Source organism: Aptenodytes patagonicus, chromosome 1 (genome assembly GCF_965638725.1).
Source record: "Aptenodytes patagonicus chromosome 1, bAptPat1.pri.cur, whole genome shotgun sequence".
Classification (NCBI taxonomy): Eukaryota; Metazoa; Chordata; class Aves; order Sphenisciformes; family Spheniscidae; genus Aptenodytes; species Aptenodytes patagonicus.
Genome location: NC_134949.1, coordinates 23,227,942 through 23,244,364, shown reverse-complemented (window position 1 = coordinate 23,244,364; position 16,423 = coordinate 23,227,942). Strand labels below are relative to the sequence as shown.

General features: G+C 39.2%; 1 protein-coding gene and 1 non-coding gene across 6 annotated transcripts in view; both read right to left on the bottom strand.

The window, feature by feature from the left end:
* The window catches only part of GRM8 (glutamate metabotropic receptor 8), a 388,670-nt gene that overhangs the window by 272,531 nt on the left and 99,716 nt on the right, over positions 1–16,423 (bottom strand). The window lies entirely within an intron of this gene.
* On the bottom strand, positions 4,837–4,995 carry LOC143155981 (U1 spliceosomal RNA). Its single transcript, XR_012994535.1, has one exon. It is a non-coding gene; the product is annotated as a U1 spliceosomal RNA (small nuclear RNA).

The following is a 16,423-nucleotide window of genomic DNA, read 5'->3' as shown; positions in this document are numbered from 1 at the left end:
ACATTTGGGGGTCTGAGGACATGTACTATGAATCTTTTATATCCCAGATTATTAACCTGATCAAAATGATGTCAGCACTGCAGAAAACAGCTTTGATCATTTCATCAAGTGAAAACTGTTAAGTTAGATTTAGGAAGAGAGATCAAATAGTCAGGTTGCCTGACACGTTCTCCCCATTCCAGATTCCTGTTTTAACTCATTAATACTGTTCTACTCATTCTGCAGAACCACAAGAGTTGCTTAAGTGCTGTTCAAGAGCCACAAGTGTGCACATGCAGGAGACGACTGTATTTGTATAGGTCCTACAAACATGCCTGCCATACGAGAGTATTTGTTCAACCACAAAAAGTATGAAAGACATAGAAATTGGGAATTTATTAAACAAATACACTTTTGCTTGTTTGTTTGGAAGAGGATTAAAAGAGAGGTGGAAACTTCCAAAAACACCTGCTCAACAGCTTCCTAGCCTTGCTCATTGCAGTGATTCTGACTGGGGACATATGGCATTTTACAGCTCTTCTTGAAGCTGAGAAGCTTCTTGAAGCTGAGATGATGTCAATGGGAGTTGATGATGCTGAGTGATCTACCAGCACCTTAAATAATTGTATGCTGTATTGCAGATCTCTAAAGTCTAGTGTAGTTACATAAAGTGATATGAAAAGACTGTGAATGAAAGTAAACAAAAATCATCCTAAATAATATTCATCCTTTGATATTGTACAGACTGATATATACTGATTATATAAAAAGCTCATGTTGCACATTACAAAACATAAAAACATAACAAAACAAGTGCTTTTCCACTTGTCATGTACATGAAAACATTTTTAATAGAGTAACAATGCATTTTGGTACAATACCCATTGCATTTTTACATTTCAGTTGTGCACCTTGTACAATTTATCAGACATCTTGATGCTTTTTTTATTGTTAAATCTATTTAAATATTTCTCCCTTGCATTAATGGCATTTCATGTAGCAAAATCTGTAAAGAATTTCAATTTTCATCATTTTTTATCCCTCTTCCCCAGTCTTCATCCATGGAAAGATTTGCTAGGCTGGAGGAATATTGCTCTGTTAAAGATATTTAATAGATATCACTCCTTTGGTCTGAAGTGCACAGTTCAGATTGCTATTTAGTCCAAATAATTTCTATTATAATCATTTTGCCTCAAGACTTTAAAGAAAACAAATTTATATGCTGCTAATGTTCATTTATTATCTTTACTTTAGGCACTAAAAAAAGAATCAACATCAACCTTAATTCCCCCTAAAGAAAAGAGGACCAAACATTCAAGGGTACACTCACATAGAGAATTTAAGTGTACATAAGATGCATACGCAGAGAGAAAGAGAAAGAGAACAATTTGTTTCTCAGTGATTCATTCCTTTCTCAGAACACTTTTTTCCTCATTGACGCTATCCAGGTTTTTTGGAGGGCTTTTCCATAAAACTGATGTTCTTAAATTGACAATCTTACCTGGCATTGTGGGGTAGGGGGAAAGAGGGAAAGGAAAGAGGTATCTAAATATGACAAGTATGCTGCATAACAATAACTCCAAATGGTTGTGTCTCAAACAAGTATTTCATCTGGTCTCCATGTACACAAAATCCTTTTCTTGATTCCTGTCTTTATCACTAAGGTCCTGGTAACACTGTTATGATCTCCTCACCTCCAACACATTAGGCTATTACAGATATACTAATACCACTAGGGCGGCCGCTTCCAGTCATCCAGAAATGCTTGTTGAAGAATCAGTGAACAATATTCCAGATTTATCACAGGTGAAAAGGCAAGGGCAACTGTAGACGAGGTGGCTAGCCTCATCTTTTCTGTCACTTAGAGCAGGATCCAGACTATCTTACATCATCTTAGTTTGAAATATACAGATTTTAGGCATTTAATAGCCTCAAGAACAACCAAAACAGTTCTCTTGAACTTATACACCCAGTCCTGTAAGTGCATAGACACACTCTAGAGAGCTCAAAACTCCTTCCATATCTAGAATTATATGTCTGTGCATGCTCAGCAGTGGGAGATCCCTGCCTCAGGTCGATTTAAGGATTCCCTGGTCACCTTAAAGCAGCAGTAAGACCACCTTTGAAGTCTGCTTTGACTGGCATGCTCTGAGCTGATCATAACAGAATCAAGTGAAACATATAACAGTCATTTAATTCCAGTATTTCTTCTATGTGACAGCTGAGCAGCTAACATATAGGTTGATACTCTGAAAACATAGGCGGTCTTGAAAGCTGTCCTAGCAGTCATCGAGATCCTCCTTGATTCTTAGACATCCTAGCTAATATCTTTTGATTGTATATTTCATTCTTTTCCTTTCTTACTTTTTGTATCTTTACATAATTTTGCTGGATTTTGACCAGAAAAAGAGACAATTTCAGCTCTTTAGAAAAGGGTTTTTTGCCATCTTCTTTAAGAACAGAAATTAGGAAAGAAAACAATATGAAGAAATTGAAATTATTTTATTTAAATGCTTTACGTAGAATTCAGTCACCCAAATATGGACATCCAGAACTGTTTTAGGTGTTGGAAGTGCCTAGTCTCCTGTGGGCCCAGCAGCACCTGAGGTACTGACTCTGCCCTGACAGGTGTGGCACAGGAGCAACAGGAGACCCATGCCTTTCGGGAGCTGTAGCTGGAGGCAAAATGACCTCCCCAAAAGTACCTACACATTACTAACTGCCTTTCCTTCAGCTGCTGAATTCTGCCCTTCTTCTGATAATATAAAACCATTGGACAAAATATGAAATGGTAACATAACAAATAAAAATACCATGTATTAATGTAATTTCTGTTAAGGTAATAATACCATATGTGTCATTATCAAAATAAAAATTTTGTTATATCAACAATTTTTTCAGTATCTATAAAGCTATATTTTTCAACAACCGCCACCATCACAAATAAAACACATTCCCATTTTTCAAGTTGCATTAATCAAAAATAATTTTCAGTCATAGAATCATAGAATCATAGAATCATTAAGGTTGGAGAAGACCTCTAAGATCATCGAGTCCAACCGTCGACCCAACACCACCATGCCCACTAAACCACGTCCCTAAGCGCCTCATCTACTCATCTTTTAAATACTTCCAGGGACGGTGACTCCACCACTTCCCTGGCCAGCCTGTTCCAATGTTTCACCACTCTTTCAGGAAAGAAATTTTTCCTCATGTCCAATCTAAACCTCCCCTGGCGCAACTTGAGGCCATTTCCTCTCATCCTATCGCTTGTTACTTGGGAGAAGAGACCGACACCCACCTCTCTACAACCTCCTTTCAGGTAGTTGTAGAGAGCAATGAGGTCTCCCCTGAACCTCCTTTTCTCCAGGCTAAACAGTCCCAGTTCCCTCAGCCGCTCCTCATAAGACTTGTGCTCTAGACCCCTCACCAGCCTCGTTGCCCTTCTCTGGACACGCTCCAGCACCTCAACATCCTTCTTGTAGTGAGGGGCCCAAAACTGAACACAGGATTCGAGGTGCGGCCTCACCAGTGCCGAGTACAGGGGCACGATCACTTCCCTACTCCTGCTGGCCACACTATTTCTGATACAGGCCAGGATGCCATTGGCCTTCTTGGCCGCCTGGGCACACTGCCGGCTCATGTTCAGCCGGCTGTCGACCAACACCCCCAGGTCCTTTTCCGACAGGCAGCTTTCCAGCCACTCTTCCCCAAGCCCGTAGCGCTGCATGGGGTTGTTGTGGCCAAAGTGCAGGACCCGGCACTTGGCCTTGTTGAACCTCATACAGTTGGCCTCGGCCCATCGATCCAGCCTGTCCAGGTCCCTCTGCAGAGCCTTCCTACCCTCGAGCAGATCAACACTCCCGCCCAACTTGGTGTCGTCTGCAAACTTACTGAGGGTGCACTCCATCCCCTCATCCAGATCATCAATAAAGATATTAAACAAGACCGGCCCCAGTACTGAGCCCTGGGGAACACCGCTCGTGATCGGCCGCCAACTGGATTGAACTCCATTCACCACAACTCTCTGGGCCCGGCCGTCCAGCCAGTTTTTGACCCAGCGCAGAGTACACCTGTCTAAGCCGTGAGCCGCCAGCTTCTCGAGGAGAATGCTGTGGGAGACAGTGTCAAAGGCCTTGCTGAAGTCCAGGTAGACCACATCCACAGCCTTTCCCTCATCCACTAGGCGGGTCACCTGGTCATAGAAGGAGATCAGGTTGGTCAAGCAGGACCTGCCTTTCATGAACCCGTGCTGGCTGGGCCTCATCCCCTGGTTGTCCCGCTCATGCCTTGTGAGCGCCCTCAAGATGAACTGCTCCATAATCTTCCCCGGCACCGAGGTCAGGCTGACAGGCCTGTAGTTCCCCGGATCCTCCTTCTGGCCCTTCTTGTGGATGGGCGTCACATTGGCAAGCCTCCAGTCATACGGGACCTCCCCCGTTAACCAGGACTGCTGATAAATGATGGAGAGCGGCTTGGCGAGCTCCTCCGCCAGCTCCCTCAGCACTCTCGGGTGGATCCCATCTGGCCCCATAGACTTGTGAGCATCCAGGTGGCGTAGCAGGTCATTAACTGCTTCCTCTTGGATAATGGGGGGGTCATCCTGCTCGCCGACCCTGTCTTCCAGCTCGGGGGGCTGAATACCCTGAGGATAACTGGTCTGCCTGTTAAAGACTGAGGCAAAGAAGGCATTGAGTACCTCAGCCTTTTCCTCATCCTCGGTGACAATGTTCCCCCCCCCGCATCCAATAAAGGATGGAGATTTTCCTTGGCTCTCTTCTTGTCATTAATATATTTGTAAAAATATTTTTTGTTGTTTTTAACGACAGCAGCCAGATTGCATTCTAAAAAAAAGATAAAGTAAAAGCATGAATGCAGTCCCCCACTACCACAAATTATGCAGTCAAGTTTCCCGCATTTGGGGAAATCGCAGGGGTCAGCACACCTGGAGTGCAGGGGATGAGCCTCGCCCTAGGAAAACCACCTGCCTGATCATGGTGTCTCCCCTGCCAGTCTTTACTCTTCCTTCCCAAGGTAATAGTTTCAGGTTCTTCACCACAGTGGTTACTATCCATGGCCCTTTCCTGATTTTTTTTAGCAACTTTCTAATTCTGAAGTGCCCAGTACTGCAGCATTTTTTCTAGTTGTAGTGTTAGCAGCTGTCAAAAAGGGGCATTATCACCTTCTGTTCTAGCTGTGATGCCTCTAAATGTGCTGCAGTTCTAAGCTGCTTTGACTTTTTGCTGCCATATTTCACGACAATCTTATATCTAATTGTCTATTATTGCCCATAGGTCTGTTTTTCAACATTATTGATTTCCATCAGTCTTCTTCCTGTTGAAGGTATTTGGGATTATTTTTCCCCAGATATAATCAATCTTCCTTCCTGCCCATTCTTTAAATCTTCTCTAGGAACCTGCCAGTACAGTTCTGTGAAACACTATCTCAGTGGTTTTACATGAAAAAGCCCACATTATAAATGCATAATTACTGTTTTGCTCTAGTAAGGAACAGAAGATCATTATTCAAAGCGGTAGAGCAGGATTACAAAGCCACTTTCAGCCAATGACACCTTTCTGAATTTCAACAAAAACAGTGGGATTGCTCCAGTAATTTACTCACCAAGACGAGTTCAGGCTCAGTGTGAATGGAGGAGTTCAGCCCACACTGAGCATGCAATACGACATTGTCCTTCTCACCAGGTCATGTCAGGCAGAGCACTAAGTTAGCAAGAAGTTAAGAAAGCCACACCAGAGACCCACAGACTTCTGAAGTAACAGCAGGGAATTAGGGGACCAACTGCTGAGGACAAACAGTCCCTTCATCACTGGCACTCTCCTACTTAGAAATTCAGAAGTTATACAGAATCCTACTTAACATCAGTTTGTACAGAACACTTTAGCCTTTACATACTCATTTCCATGAAGACAAAATGTAATTGCAATGTATAATCAGAGTCACCTTTTTACTGTTGCAAACCACTTTTTGAGCATTCATTTATTTTTGGGCTATGAAAACCTCAAATTTTGGAGGCATGCATTATTATAAAATAAGAAAAAAGCTCCACAGTCAACATAGTCTAAGAAACAGATTTTCCAGTGATTTATTTTCAGAGCCATTTCTTGATGTGGTGATAGTATTAACCAATGTAATACTTTGACAAAGCTCTATGGCACAACAATTTTGTTTTATTTCAAATCTTACTTTTGTAACTTCTCTGCTAGTGGAACTTGAACAAACAGGACAATTCTTTCTCCTTTATTTACTTGTGATTTCCTTACAGAGCTTGATGACAAGAAACTATTTTTTAGTAATAAATTTTTAAAATTTTCTATAGAAAACCATATGTCCTATGTCAAATTTTGTTTTATAATGCAGCACAAAATCTATCTGAACTAGAGTTTCTCTACAGATTTCAACTGCAAGGCCCATGCTGTGATTCAGGTCATCCTGAGGCTTCAGCAATGAGTGCAGAATATGACACCATTTTCACCAGTCAGGTTCTAGTCAAAATAAGACAGTGAAAGTCTGTATCTTCTGAAAAAGGGCATTGAATATTTTTTAATAACAGTGTCTCAACTCCAGCAAGACATTCAAACTCTGTTGCTCATTTTGAAAAGCCCCCTCTACAAAGAAATATTTCAGTCAATTTTTTATTATCATTTTTCCTTCTCCACAAGGCAAGATAGTATGTCTGAAAAATCCATCAGATTTTCTCCCTGTTCCCTTTGGAGGACCTTCTCAATATTCATTTTTGTTACAACCCCTGTGAAATAATCTGTTGATTATCAATGCCAATCTGCTCAGTAGAAAGGATTATCTAGCTATATATTAACTAAAATGAAACAACTGAAATAAACAGAGAGTAATTTATATTCCTCTACATTCATTATCATTTACAGTCTCTGGTCCAGCCATCACTTATAATAATTCACATCCTGTTTCCATATACTATGAAGTCTTGGGGCAGGGACAATCTCTGTTTATCAATACAGTAAGTGATGTGTGAGGATCCCAAATTTGATTGAAACCTTTGGGCATTTTTAAGAGTACAAGAGAACTAAAACTATCTCATGGAATTAAGATAAAAAAAGACAAGATTGCAGTCTTATGAAGCAACCCAAGAAAACAAGCAGTTTGATTGACTCATGAAGGTTTTAAGAACATAAGCACGGAGACCTTTCTTGGTTTTGGATGATTTCTAAGTGGCTCAGAACAGACTGGGAGAACAAAACTGGCAAGTTACGATGAACTTCCCTTCCCAGATGACATTAACCCTATCTTCTCTCTCTTCTTTATAAGCAGTACACTTCACACCTGGATTAACTTTGTTAACATGAAATGTGAGATCCCTGAGCACACTTGCAAACCAAAACCATAAACACTTCAACCAAGTGTGCTTCCTAAATACCCTCCAACAGAACTCAGAAAAGCAGCAACAGCATTTGCTACTCCTTGTTTTAATGTGTATTTTATGCATTTTTAAGATTCTTTCTACCTCATAGTTTGTGTTCCCCATTTTTTTGATGTTATCTATGCTACAGATTCTCACATGTATGCTATCAGTGCTCTCTAGTACAGAAGCAGAAGGAGCATGACTGTTTCTCACTTCAAGACCACAACTGCACCAGGCAAACATTAGAATGAAAACCAAGCCATCATGACACTAAAACCAAAGGAGTTAGAGCAGTGTGAAAAAACAGTCTCATAGGAAAAGTTCAGGCTTGGACTGTACACATCAGTTGGTTATCTAAGGAATTAGGACACGGAAAAATTACAATCAGATATGCTGGTACATGAATGTAAAGAATATTTGACACTGCTTTTTAGCAGATACTCACGTACATGCTCCAGAAACAAGTTACATCACATTTAGGGCAGCAGCATCTGTCCAGGTTGTTACTGTAGTATTATAAATGATGCACTAAATTTGTGTCCTCTCATAATTTGTTCATGTGTCTTTACCTAAAGTTACATCTTCTAAATGATGAAATTATGAAAATGGAAATACTTGCTGGAGAGCTTGCAACCCTCCCAGAGGAATATCATCATTCAAGTCTTGAAAAGCACAATTAAGAAACTTGGACAGATCTGAAGGCAGAGCTAGAAGATTTTCAGCAGTAAACTTAGGAAAGATTACTAGATGTTCTCGGTTTCCAGGTACAACCCAAGAATAGTGTTCCTCATTCTGGGAAAAAGGCTACTGGGTCACATCAACATCTTGCAGCTTTAAATAGTTGATTATTGATGAAACAGAATCACCGCTCATCAGAAAAGCAGTCCTGTTATAACTAGTCTTCAAAAAAAGAAACTCCAAAGGAAAAAAAAAAAGAGTAATGACTGACACTTAAAGGACCTCTGGGAACTGATTTTTGGACATGCTTAGTCCTACCACTCCCACAGACTCAATTTGAAAATTCAGGTGCTCAGAAGAACTAAAAATCAGTCCTGCAAACCACATTCAAAGATCCCAAACTGCTCTAAAAATTTTATGACTAGATTGGAAAAATTGTATGAAGGTACAATCTCCCTTGTTACTGAAAGTGTAGCCTCTTCCTACACTAGAAGAGAGGAAATTGATGTAACATGGTCTTGACAGTTATTCCAGTAGGAAACTGGGACTGATGGGTTCTGCTGCTGGCTAAACAGGACAATTCCTCCTACACAGGCAGACTCACAAATAGTTCAGGGTCAACTTGCCACACTTTACACCACGACTGTGCTGTTCCTCTTCTTTCTTCAAGATGTTTCACTGATCTGCCTTGACATCTTCTGAAACTTGATCAGAACTACACACAACACTTCCTATGGGCCTTTACTAGACTATTTGATTCCAGCACGACCAGGTCTAGTCCCCAAACTTGAAACTAAAAATGAATAATTTATGACAGCTCTTAATCTGGTAAAAAAAGGTGAAATATCAGGTTTTATACAGCTGAAATCCACAAAGCATTATAGGTATGTGGTTTTGCTTTGTTAAGAAAAGGATAAAATCTATTGGCAAAACACACACTTGGATCCAAGCCCAACTGCCTGTCCAAAGTGATGGAGGCATAGGTAGCCTCCCGATCAATTTTGTCTGTCCCACAGGCAACCCTGCTAATAAGATGACTATGTTGTTACTTTTAAAACTTCATAACAGGGGCTCCTAAGCAAGATCTGTTTCCTCATGAATAATGCTTTCTAAATATATTTTAAAACCTCTACTTTAACATGCCTACCTTCTGCTCTCTCTAGGCTCCATTAGAGGCCGTATTGTGTTTTCCACTAAATGGTGACAGGTCTATGGCTTTGAGAATACACTGCACAAGGTAGCATTTTCCTCAAATAAACAGGAGCCAATTTCTGCATCAGATGAGATCAGCAGAGCAAAAGCCTTTAGTTTCATGAAACCATCAAAACCACAATGAAGGGCTCTGACAGACTTCCTCCAGCAAATCTTGCTGTCAAAGTTTCAGTATTATCATATCCACTAGACCAGTGGTCTCCGAGCTTTTTTGATTGTGCACCCTTACCAGTAAAAAATTTTCAAGCACACACCCCAATATATATTTATTTATAAACTATATACATGTACTACTGTATTATTAAAAATAATATACTGTAGCTATTACTATTAATAATACCATATTAATAATAATATTATTATAAACATACCCAGAAACAAAAATTTTAAAAAGGTAAGATAAAGATGAAATAAACACTACTGTTAAATTTATTTTCTTTATTTTATTAACACTACCAAAAAAAAATTCTTCCTGCACCCCAATGGATTGTCTTGCACACTCACTGAGGTGTGCAAACCCTACTTTGGAGACCACTGCACTAGACCACCCTGCTTCTCTGCTAGATAACGTGTTTGTGCTATGGTTACACCAATACAGAGATAAAATATAAGTACAATGCATATTTATCCAAATTTTATCAATATGGCATGATTGTGCCCTAGAGGTGACTGAGACCCAGAAACACAGTCCTTTCTGCTACCCTTATTATAGGTACTCTGTTATATAGCAGTGGGGTTGGGCAGACAGCTGTAGAAAGCAGGGGAGTGCATCCCAAGCAAATCAAAATCAGAGTCACTACTGAACATCTGTTAGCGCCGAAAGGCACTCAGTTGATTGTTCCATGTAGACCTCATTGCCCTTATTTTCATTGTGCTCTGAAGCAGTTTGTGTGGAGCGAGACCGTATGGGGGAAAAAACAAACCTTCAAAATGTTCCACTAGCCCTAGGCCTGATTATTTTGGCTGTTCTCCAAAAAGTGCATATAAATCAGGTAATCACAAATGACAGCAGTATCACCTAAATTTTTGTGTCTAACAGTTAGATAATAGAATACAAGGTAGCCATCCAGGCTTTGCTTATTGTCACTGGGGAGAAACCAGCCCTATCAGAATGCTGCTTATCTCATCCCGTTGCAAATATTTAAGATAAGTCAAATATATCAGCTTCTGAAGCTGCCTTCATCTTTCCATGCTGTCTATGAGGCAGCTTATGATAACTAACACCATCACAAATACATAGCATTTGAACCCTTAAAGTAGGGCAGAAAAATACCACCCTGTATGCCTACCTGTTCCACTGCACATGCCACAGACATGGACCTATACTTGGAAATGCTTGAGATAAAGTTTCCCTCACTATATATAACCAGTTTCATTTCTCACCCTACGCTCCTCTGATATGGACACCAATGAGACAACAAAGACTACCGCAATAACTGTGTTACTGTCACCCTGTTTTCATATGGTTTCTTATTATAGTTCTTATTTAATTTGTGGCTGTGGCTTTTAGAATACCTTGTACACCAACAATATCAGTATCCAGAGAGACGTCTTGTGCATTCACAATGAATCACAGCTTTCTGACCTTTAGACAAGAAATAGACGAATAATTATTCATGTGATTATTTACAATTTGGTAACTTCTACAGGGCTGTACCATTTTACCATATACTTTGGACACACTATTTGCCCTGTCGACCCTTGATTCAAAAAAAGATCAAAACAAAAACCACGGAGAACATATACAGCATACAAAAGAGCTACTGGCATAACAACAGCCTTTGGTATGCCAGTCAGGAGGAAAGAGAAAAGTTAGGAGGAGAAAGTTAAAGAGTTGGGAAGGAGGACAAAGAGGGAAGGGAAAGAGCAGGAGGAAGGAAGGGACAAGCAGTGAGAATAACAGGATGAGACGGCCCATGGGAATAACTGATAAAGACTGCCAAATGAAAACAGTGGTTTTCACTGTTCAGCGCATCCAGAGCAACCTGTTACCAGCAGCAAACCAAGTGCCTGGTGGGCTGAGATGGTGGGTTTCTCTCTACCGCACAAGAAGGATTTTTAGCTGTGGGCAAGAAAAGTTCTGGCACTTCCAGGTATCAGGCCTGCTTCAGGAAGATGTGCAGCAGACCTTTCCTTTAATACCCCCTGGTTGTGAGGATACAGAAAAGGGATATGAACACAGCCAAGTCTTGGTCTACTGTTCCTGCTACTCCCAAGTACTGTCTAAACGTCGGGATGACCATGGGCATGGCATACGCCATTGTAACAAACTAGGTATCTAGTGACAAAATATATCCCTTGGGAAACAGACCTGTTGACTATGCATGTTATCGAAGGCCTGTTTTCCTGTTACTGCAATGGAGAAAATGCCTTTAACTGACACAGACATTCCCAATACCCACAGCAGCACGTATCTCATTTCACTGTGGCAATTTCTTTTTTTTGGCAACAAAAAAGCTTTATAGTACTATTAACACAGTGAAACCGAAATAAAATCTATGCTGTGAACAAAACACCCAAATATTAAAGAACACAAAAACATTTTGTCCGTCTTTCCTTTCTAAGCTTTTGATAGATCTGTAACTCTGCTGCCAGTTCACTGACTTGAAAATTTATTAATTGCAGCAGTCATGTACCTACAGGATGCTCAGTTACCTTAGACCTTTAACAACCCAAGTTTCCTCTTATGCTTTTGTTTTTATTAAAAATCTCTCTAAACCTCAGAAATATCACTGTATATCCTCTTTCAACAGGTAGCTCATTTTATACATCACTTTTGATGCTATAAAGCTATGCTATTAGGTGCTCTATTTAACAAGTAATTTGGCCAAATTTTGCAACAGCTCCTCTCCCATTGCTTCAGAAATTTTCTTTTCCATCCCAAGAGAACGTGTTATCTTTTCCTCCTAAGTCCTTGCTTTAGTTGTTGTGAATTATAAAAATATGGCAGGTTCCACTCCTGAAATGTCTGCATTCTAGCAATGTAGAAATTAGTTCTCTCACAGGCAAATTTCGACTACTTTAAAAGAGTTTTAAAGCTTTCTAGTAAGGAGGCAGCCCTACATATGTTCATGAAACAGGTAATAAATTACACTATTTCAGAAAATATTTAAAGGTCCCTTTTTGAAGAGAAGATAATCTTAAAAAGTTATCAGTTTTTCTTGCTTCAGGGAATTTAAAAGCACTGCCTGTATTAAAATTTCTTGTGTCACTTAACACTTTTAGGATATACAGCCAGATGTAACCAAAGGCACCCCGAATGGTAAAACATCCACTTGAACTAGACAGGTAACCTTATGCTTAGAGCGTCTCAAATTTGTCACTCATTGAAAACATTTATAATAACTTTTCATGTTATTCAGCAATCCATATCTTTGCAGCTTCTTGTAACAAACTACAATAAGTATTAATAACTGAAATAACAAATCCCTTAGGTTTAGGGCGATATTTTTTCTGTCAGACCCAATCTTTATAGCCTTTATTCATTGTCCAGCTGCCTGCCTTAATAGCTCTCTTGTAAAATAGTCTTGGCAATAATAAAAAGAAATAAAAATATATCATGAAAATATATCATGGGAATTGTGGGGTTTGTATTCTTAAATATATTTTAAGAAAGCAAGTAAATAAAAAAAGACTACTGAATTTAACAAATGACAAAAGTTATTTTAGGTTTTCACGAAGACCACTGTATGAAGATACTGTATTTAGTGAAGTCTTCAGCACATACCTCACTTCTGCAATTCTGAGGAAATTTCAGTCTGCATCTTCAAGCAATTTGTTTTTGGAAAAACTATCTTGAAAATAACAGTTACCCTATCAATAGGTGATAGTAGATGTGTAAGAACACACATATGGTCTGTTCTTCAAAGAATTTGAAGTATTTTCTTGCAAATGTGAGGGCTTTCACCAGTATTTAAATTTTACCACTTAGAAGTTCCCATTTTCAATAACTGTAAGATTGCTTTGTTTTGATTTATAGAGTTTTTTTGATACCTCAAAGAAAGAGCATCTGTTCAGTATTCTCAAAACTTTACAGTATTTAAAGTACAGGCTGAAACCCTTGCTTTTGCTTCGTATCCTGGGAAAACCTCAAGCAACTACAACAGACACAATCTATCTGTGATTAGCTGCAGTTTCTAAAAGCCTCATACAACCACAAATATGAGAAAGACCACTATTTCCTACACACAGGAGGTTTACATCTTTTTGCCTTGCTATTCACCAGTGTAACCAGTGAGAATATAAATATTCTTAGCAGACCCAAGGACTGATGGCTTCATTTTGTTATGAGCCAAGAAAAGAGATAGAGATGCAAAGTCAAGATGCTCAAGTGTCTTCTCTCAGCCCTACTCAGAAGGGTCCAGATTGATTGCCTCCATAGTCTTAATACTATCAGACCAACCAGGTGCCCAGTAATCCAGAAGGAATTAAAAAAAATTTAAAAAAAAAGGGGGGTGGGGAAGGTCCACTTAATAGCCAGATACAGACCAGTAATCATCACAAGATGATTTTCTGAATTCAGAAAGAAGGTACAAAGTTACATATTATTACCCTTCTAACTCTTCTGATTTATGCAAGTGATAGATCAATGAGATCTCCCAGTCATTCAAGAGAGAAGACAAGAATATGCTCTACATGCTGATTCCTCTTTGTTAAAAGGCATTCTTCAAATTTAGTAGATGGAGAGTTTGGCTCAGTGACCAACAAACTAATAAGGGAGAACTTGAAGATCACTCTCTATAGGACCTACTATTACTGTTATGACATGACATTCCCTAAACATGTCGGTTACTGGCACTTCAGAATTTCAGATACATTTATAGGCAACTGTGATGGTTTAAATATTGTCAGTGTTTAGAAATCAGTATCTTAATGTTAACTATCTTAAATTTCCATATGTTCAGATTCCAGAGCAAGGTTTCCTTCCACATATAAGATCAAAACTTATGTGACTCCACTGAGGCTCAGATAAGCCTTTGGGCTATTACTGTGCTGTATGGTGATCCCAGTGGGCCATAGAGATAGGCACCTTGACTGAGTTCTGCAGCGGCAGATATGACCTCAGTTTTATACAGTCCAACAGTCTTTCATACCTGTTAAAATTCACTCCCATGAAGACTTGTAGTTCTTTAACCATACCATCTTCTCCCATAGTGTTTTTTACAGTCCAGTTTAGCTGTCTCAACAAAGATTTTATACAGTGCCTCCATTTGTTCTTCATATCTAAATTGTATAATTGAACTCAAAGATAAGGATTTGAAATGTAGAAAAACCAGCTGTTTTCACCATAGTCCATAACACAACAAGTTCTACTTCTTTACTGAAATTTTCTAGGGAGTGCCATAATAGATTATAAAGCTGTAAATCGTCTGTATATAGTACAACCAGGAAGCAATTTCAGTTTGAATTAAAATTTGTGCATTTCTGTCACCAGATACCAACAGGTGCACTATTCCTTTGGCTGCCAGAAAGGGTCCAAATTCATGACAGTTTGTATTTTCCCAGATTCTCAGCTCCACTTTTTCTTTAGCTGCAGTTCATGTTCTACAGTCAAAGGAAAATTTGTTCCCAATGATATTGTGTGACAGCTGCTACACATGGCATCAGTGCATGCACTGTCTGTTGTAATCACCACCAACAAAATTAAATGCTACAGAGTGGTACAAAGTTGTAGTGCATGTAGTTGTTCATCTTGTTTAAATGACAGTATCATTAAAGCTATTGAAATATTGGAATTTGCCATGTTTTAGTTCTGTAAGCTTGCACCCCTTATCATGGAAGGGCCTTGAACACACTTTACATGAATGCAGACACCTCAAGAGCAGAAGATTTATTAATGGCATGAATATTTCAATCAATCACAAAATTGTAAATAAATTAATCTCTACAAAGCTACAAATAATGTTCTGATAATTTTATTTAAAAAATAACTATATAAATGTTTTGTAATGTTGGATGCACAACCCTACTATCCCATAATTCTGCAAAATCCTTTTCTTCTGCCACATCCATAAAAAATTAGCACATGTATTGAGCTACGCTGCACTGCTTCTGAAGGCATGAACTCCTCATAGAATTGCAGAAATGTCTCAAGACAGACGTTGGAAGAACAGGTGGGTGCATTAGAAGAAACCAAGTTAGGTTGGGTGAGGCAAGAGAGATGATTGACTTCAGAGAGTAACTGAGCGATTTAGCTTGAAAAAACAGTCTAATAACAAACTTCTCACAAAAAAAGATATTTCTATTATGTTGCTGATGATGACTGCACCTAATATTCATGCAGTCATCAGGAACACATTCTTTTTTTCTTAGATGATCTTTGGGCAAGGTTTGCACGTGCCTATCATACTCTGAGTGCCCGTGAAATGGCAGTAATTAATGATGAATCATTTATTCATTGAATTTTGTCTCTTCTTATGCTTGAATACTGACACAATTAGTCTGCAGTTCTTAGACTCATGTTTCAAAACTGGTGTATCCAATTATTTTCCATGAATATTTCTTGATAGACAGCTTGCACATGAGCTGTTCTTACTGAAAATATCAGAGCATCAGGGTTTCAACAGGCAGATGGAACAGATTATATTCAACAAGCTTTGAGGGAAAATGTGTCCAGTATGGCCCATTTCATTATGTCAGGTATCCTAAACTCTCGTGTTGAGTTAGGTCATTCTTGCTGTCATCAAGAGGTCACTTTCCCCAAGAAAGCAATAGGGGATTCTGCGCATTATATCGTGTGCCTCAGCAGGAAGGAAAATTAATGTCATACACCCGTTCTTCTGCAGTTATCAAGTTAGGAGACGTCATTAACATTTGCCACATTGCCTCTGAAAGGTAGTTACAGGATGTGCCTTTTACCTCAATGCCATGCTTGGAACCCATCATGACAAGCTGAGAAAGCCTTTTAAATATCTATTTTCTCCTTTCATTTCAATAAGGCTCAGAAGGCCCTTTTCCTCACACACATTTCTTTTCTACAGAGTAACCATTAGAGGTGCTTGTATCTGGTTTGGACCAGCAAAAGTGTACATCGTGTCTCTTGTTCTTTACACAACCAAAACAATCAGTCTGAAGAAATCACCTGATACTCAGCTGCAGCTGAGTATCAAAAACTATTCTTAATTAAATTATAAAGCACAGTACCTACATTTATAGTGT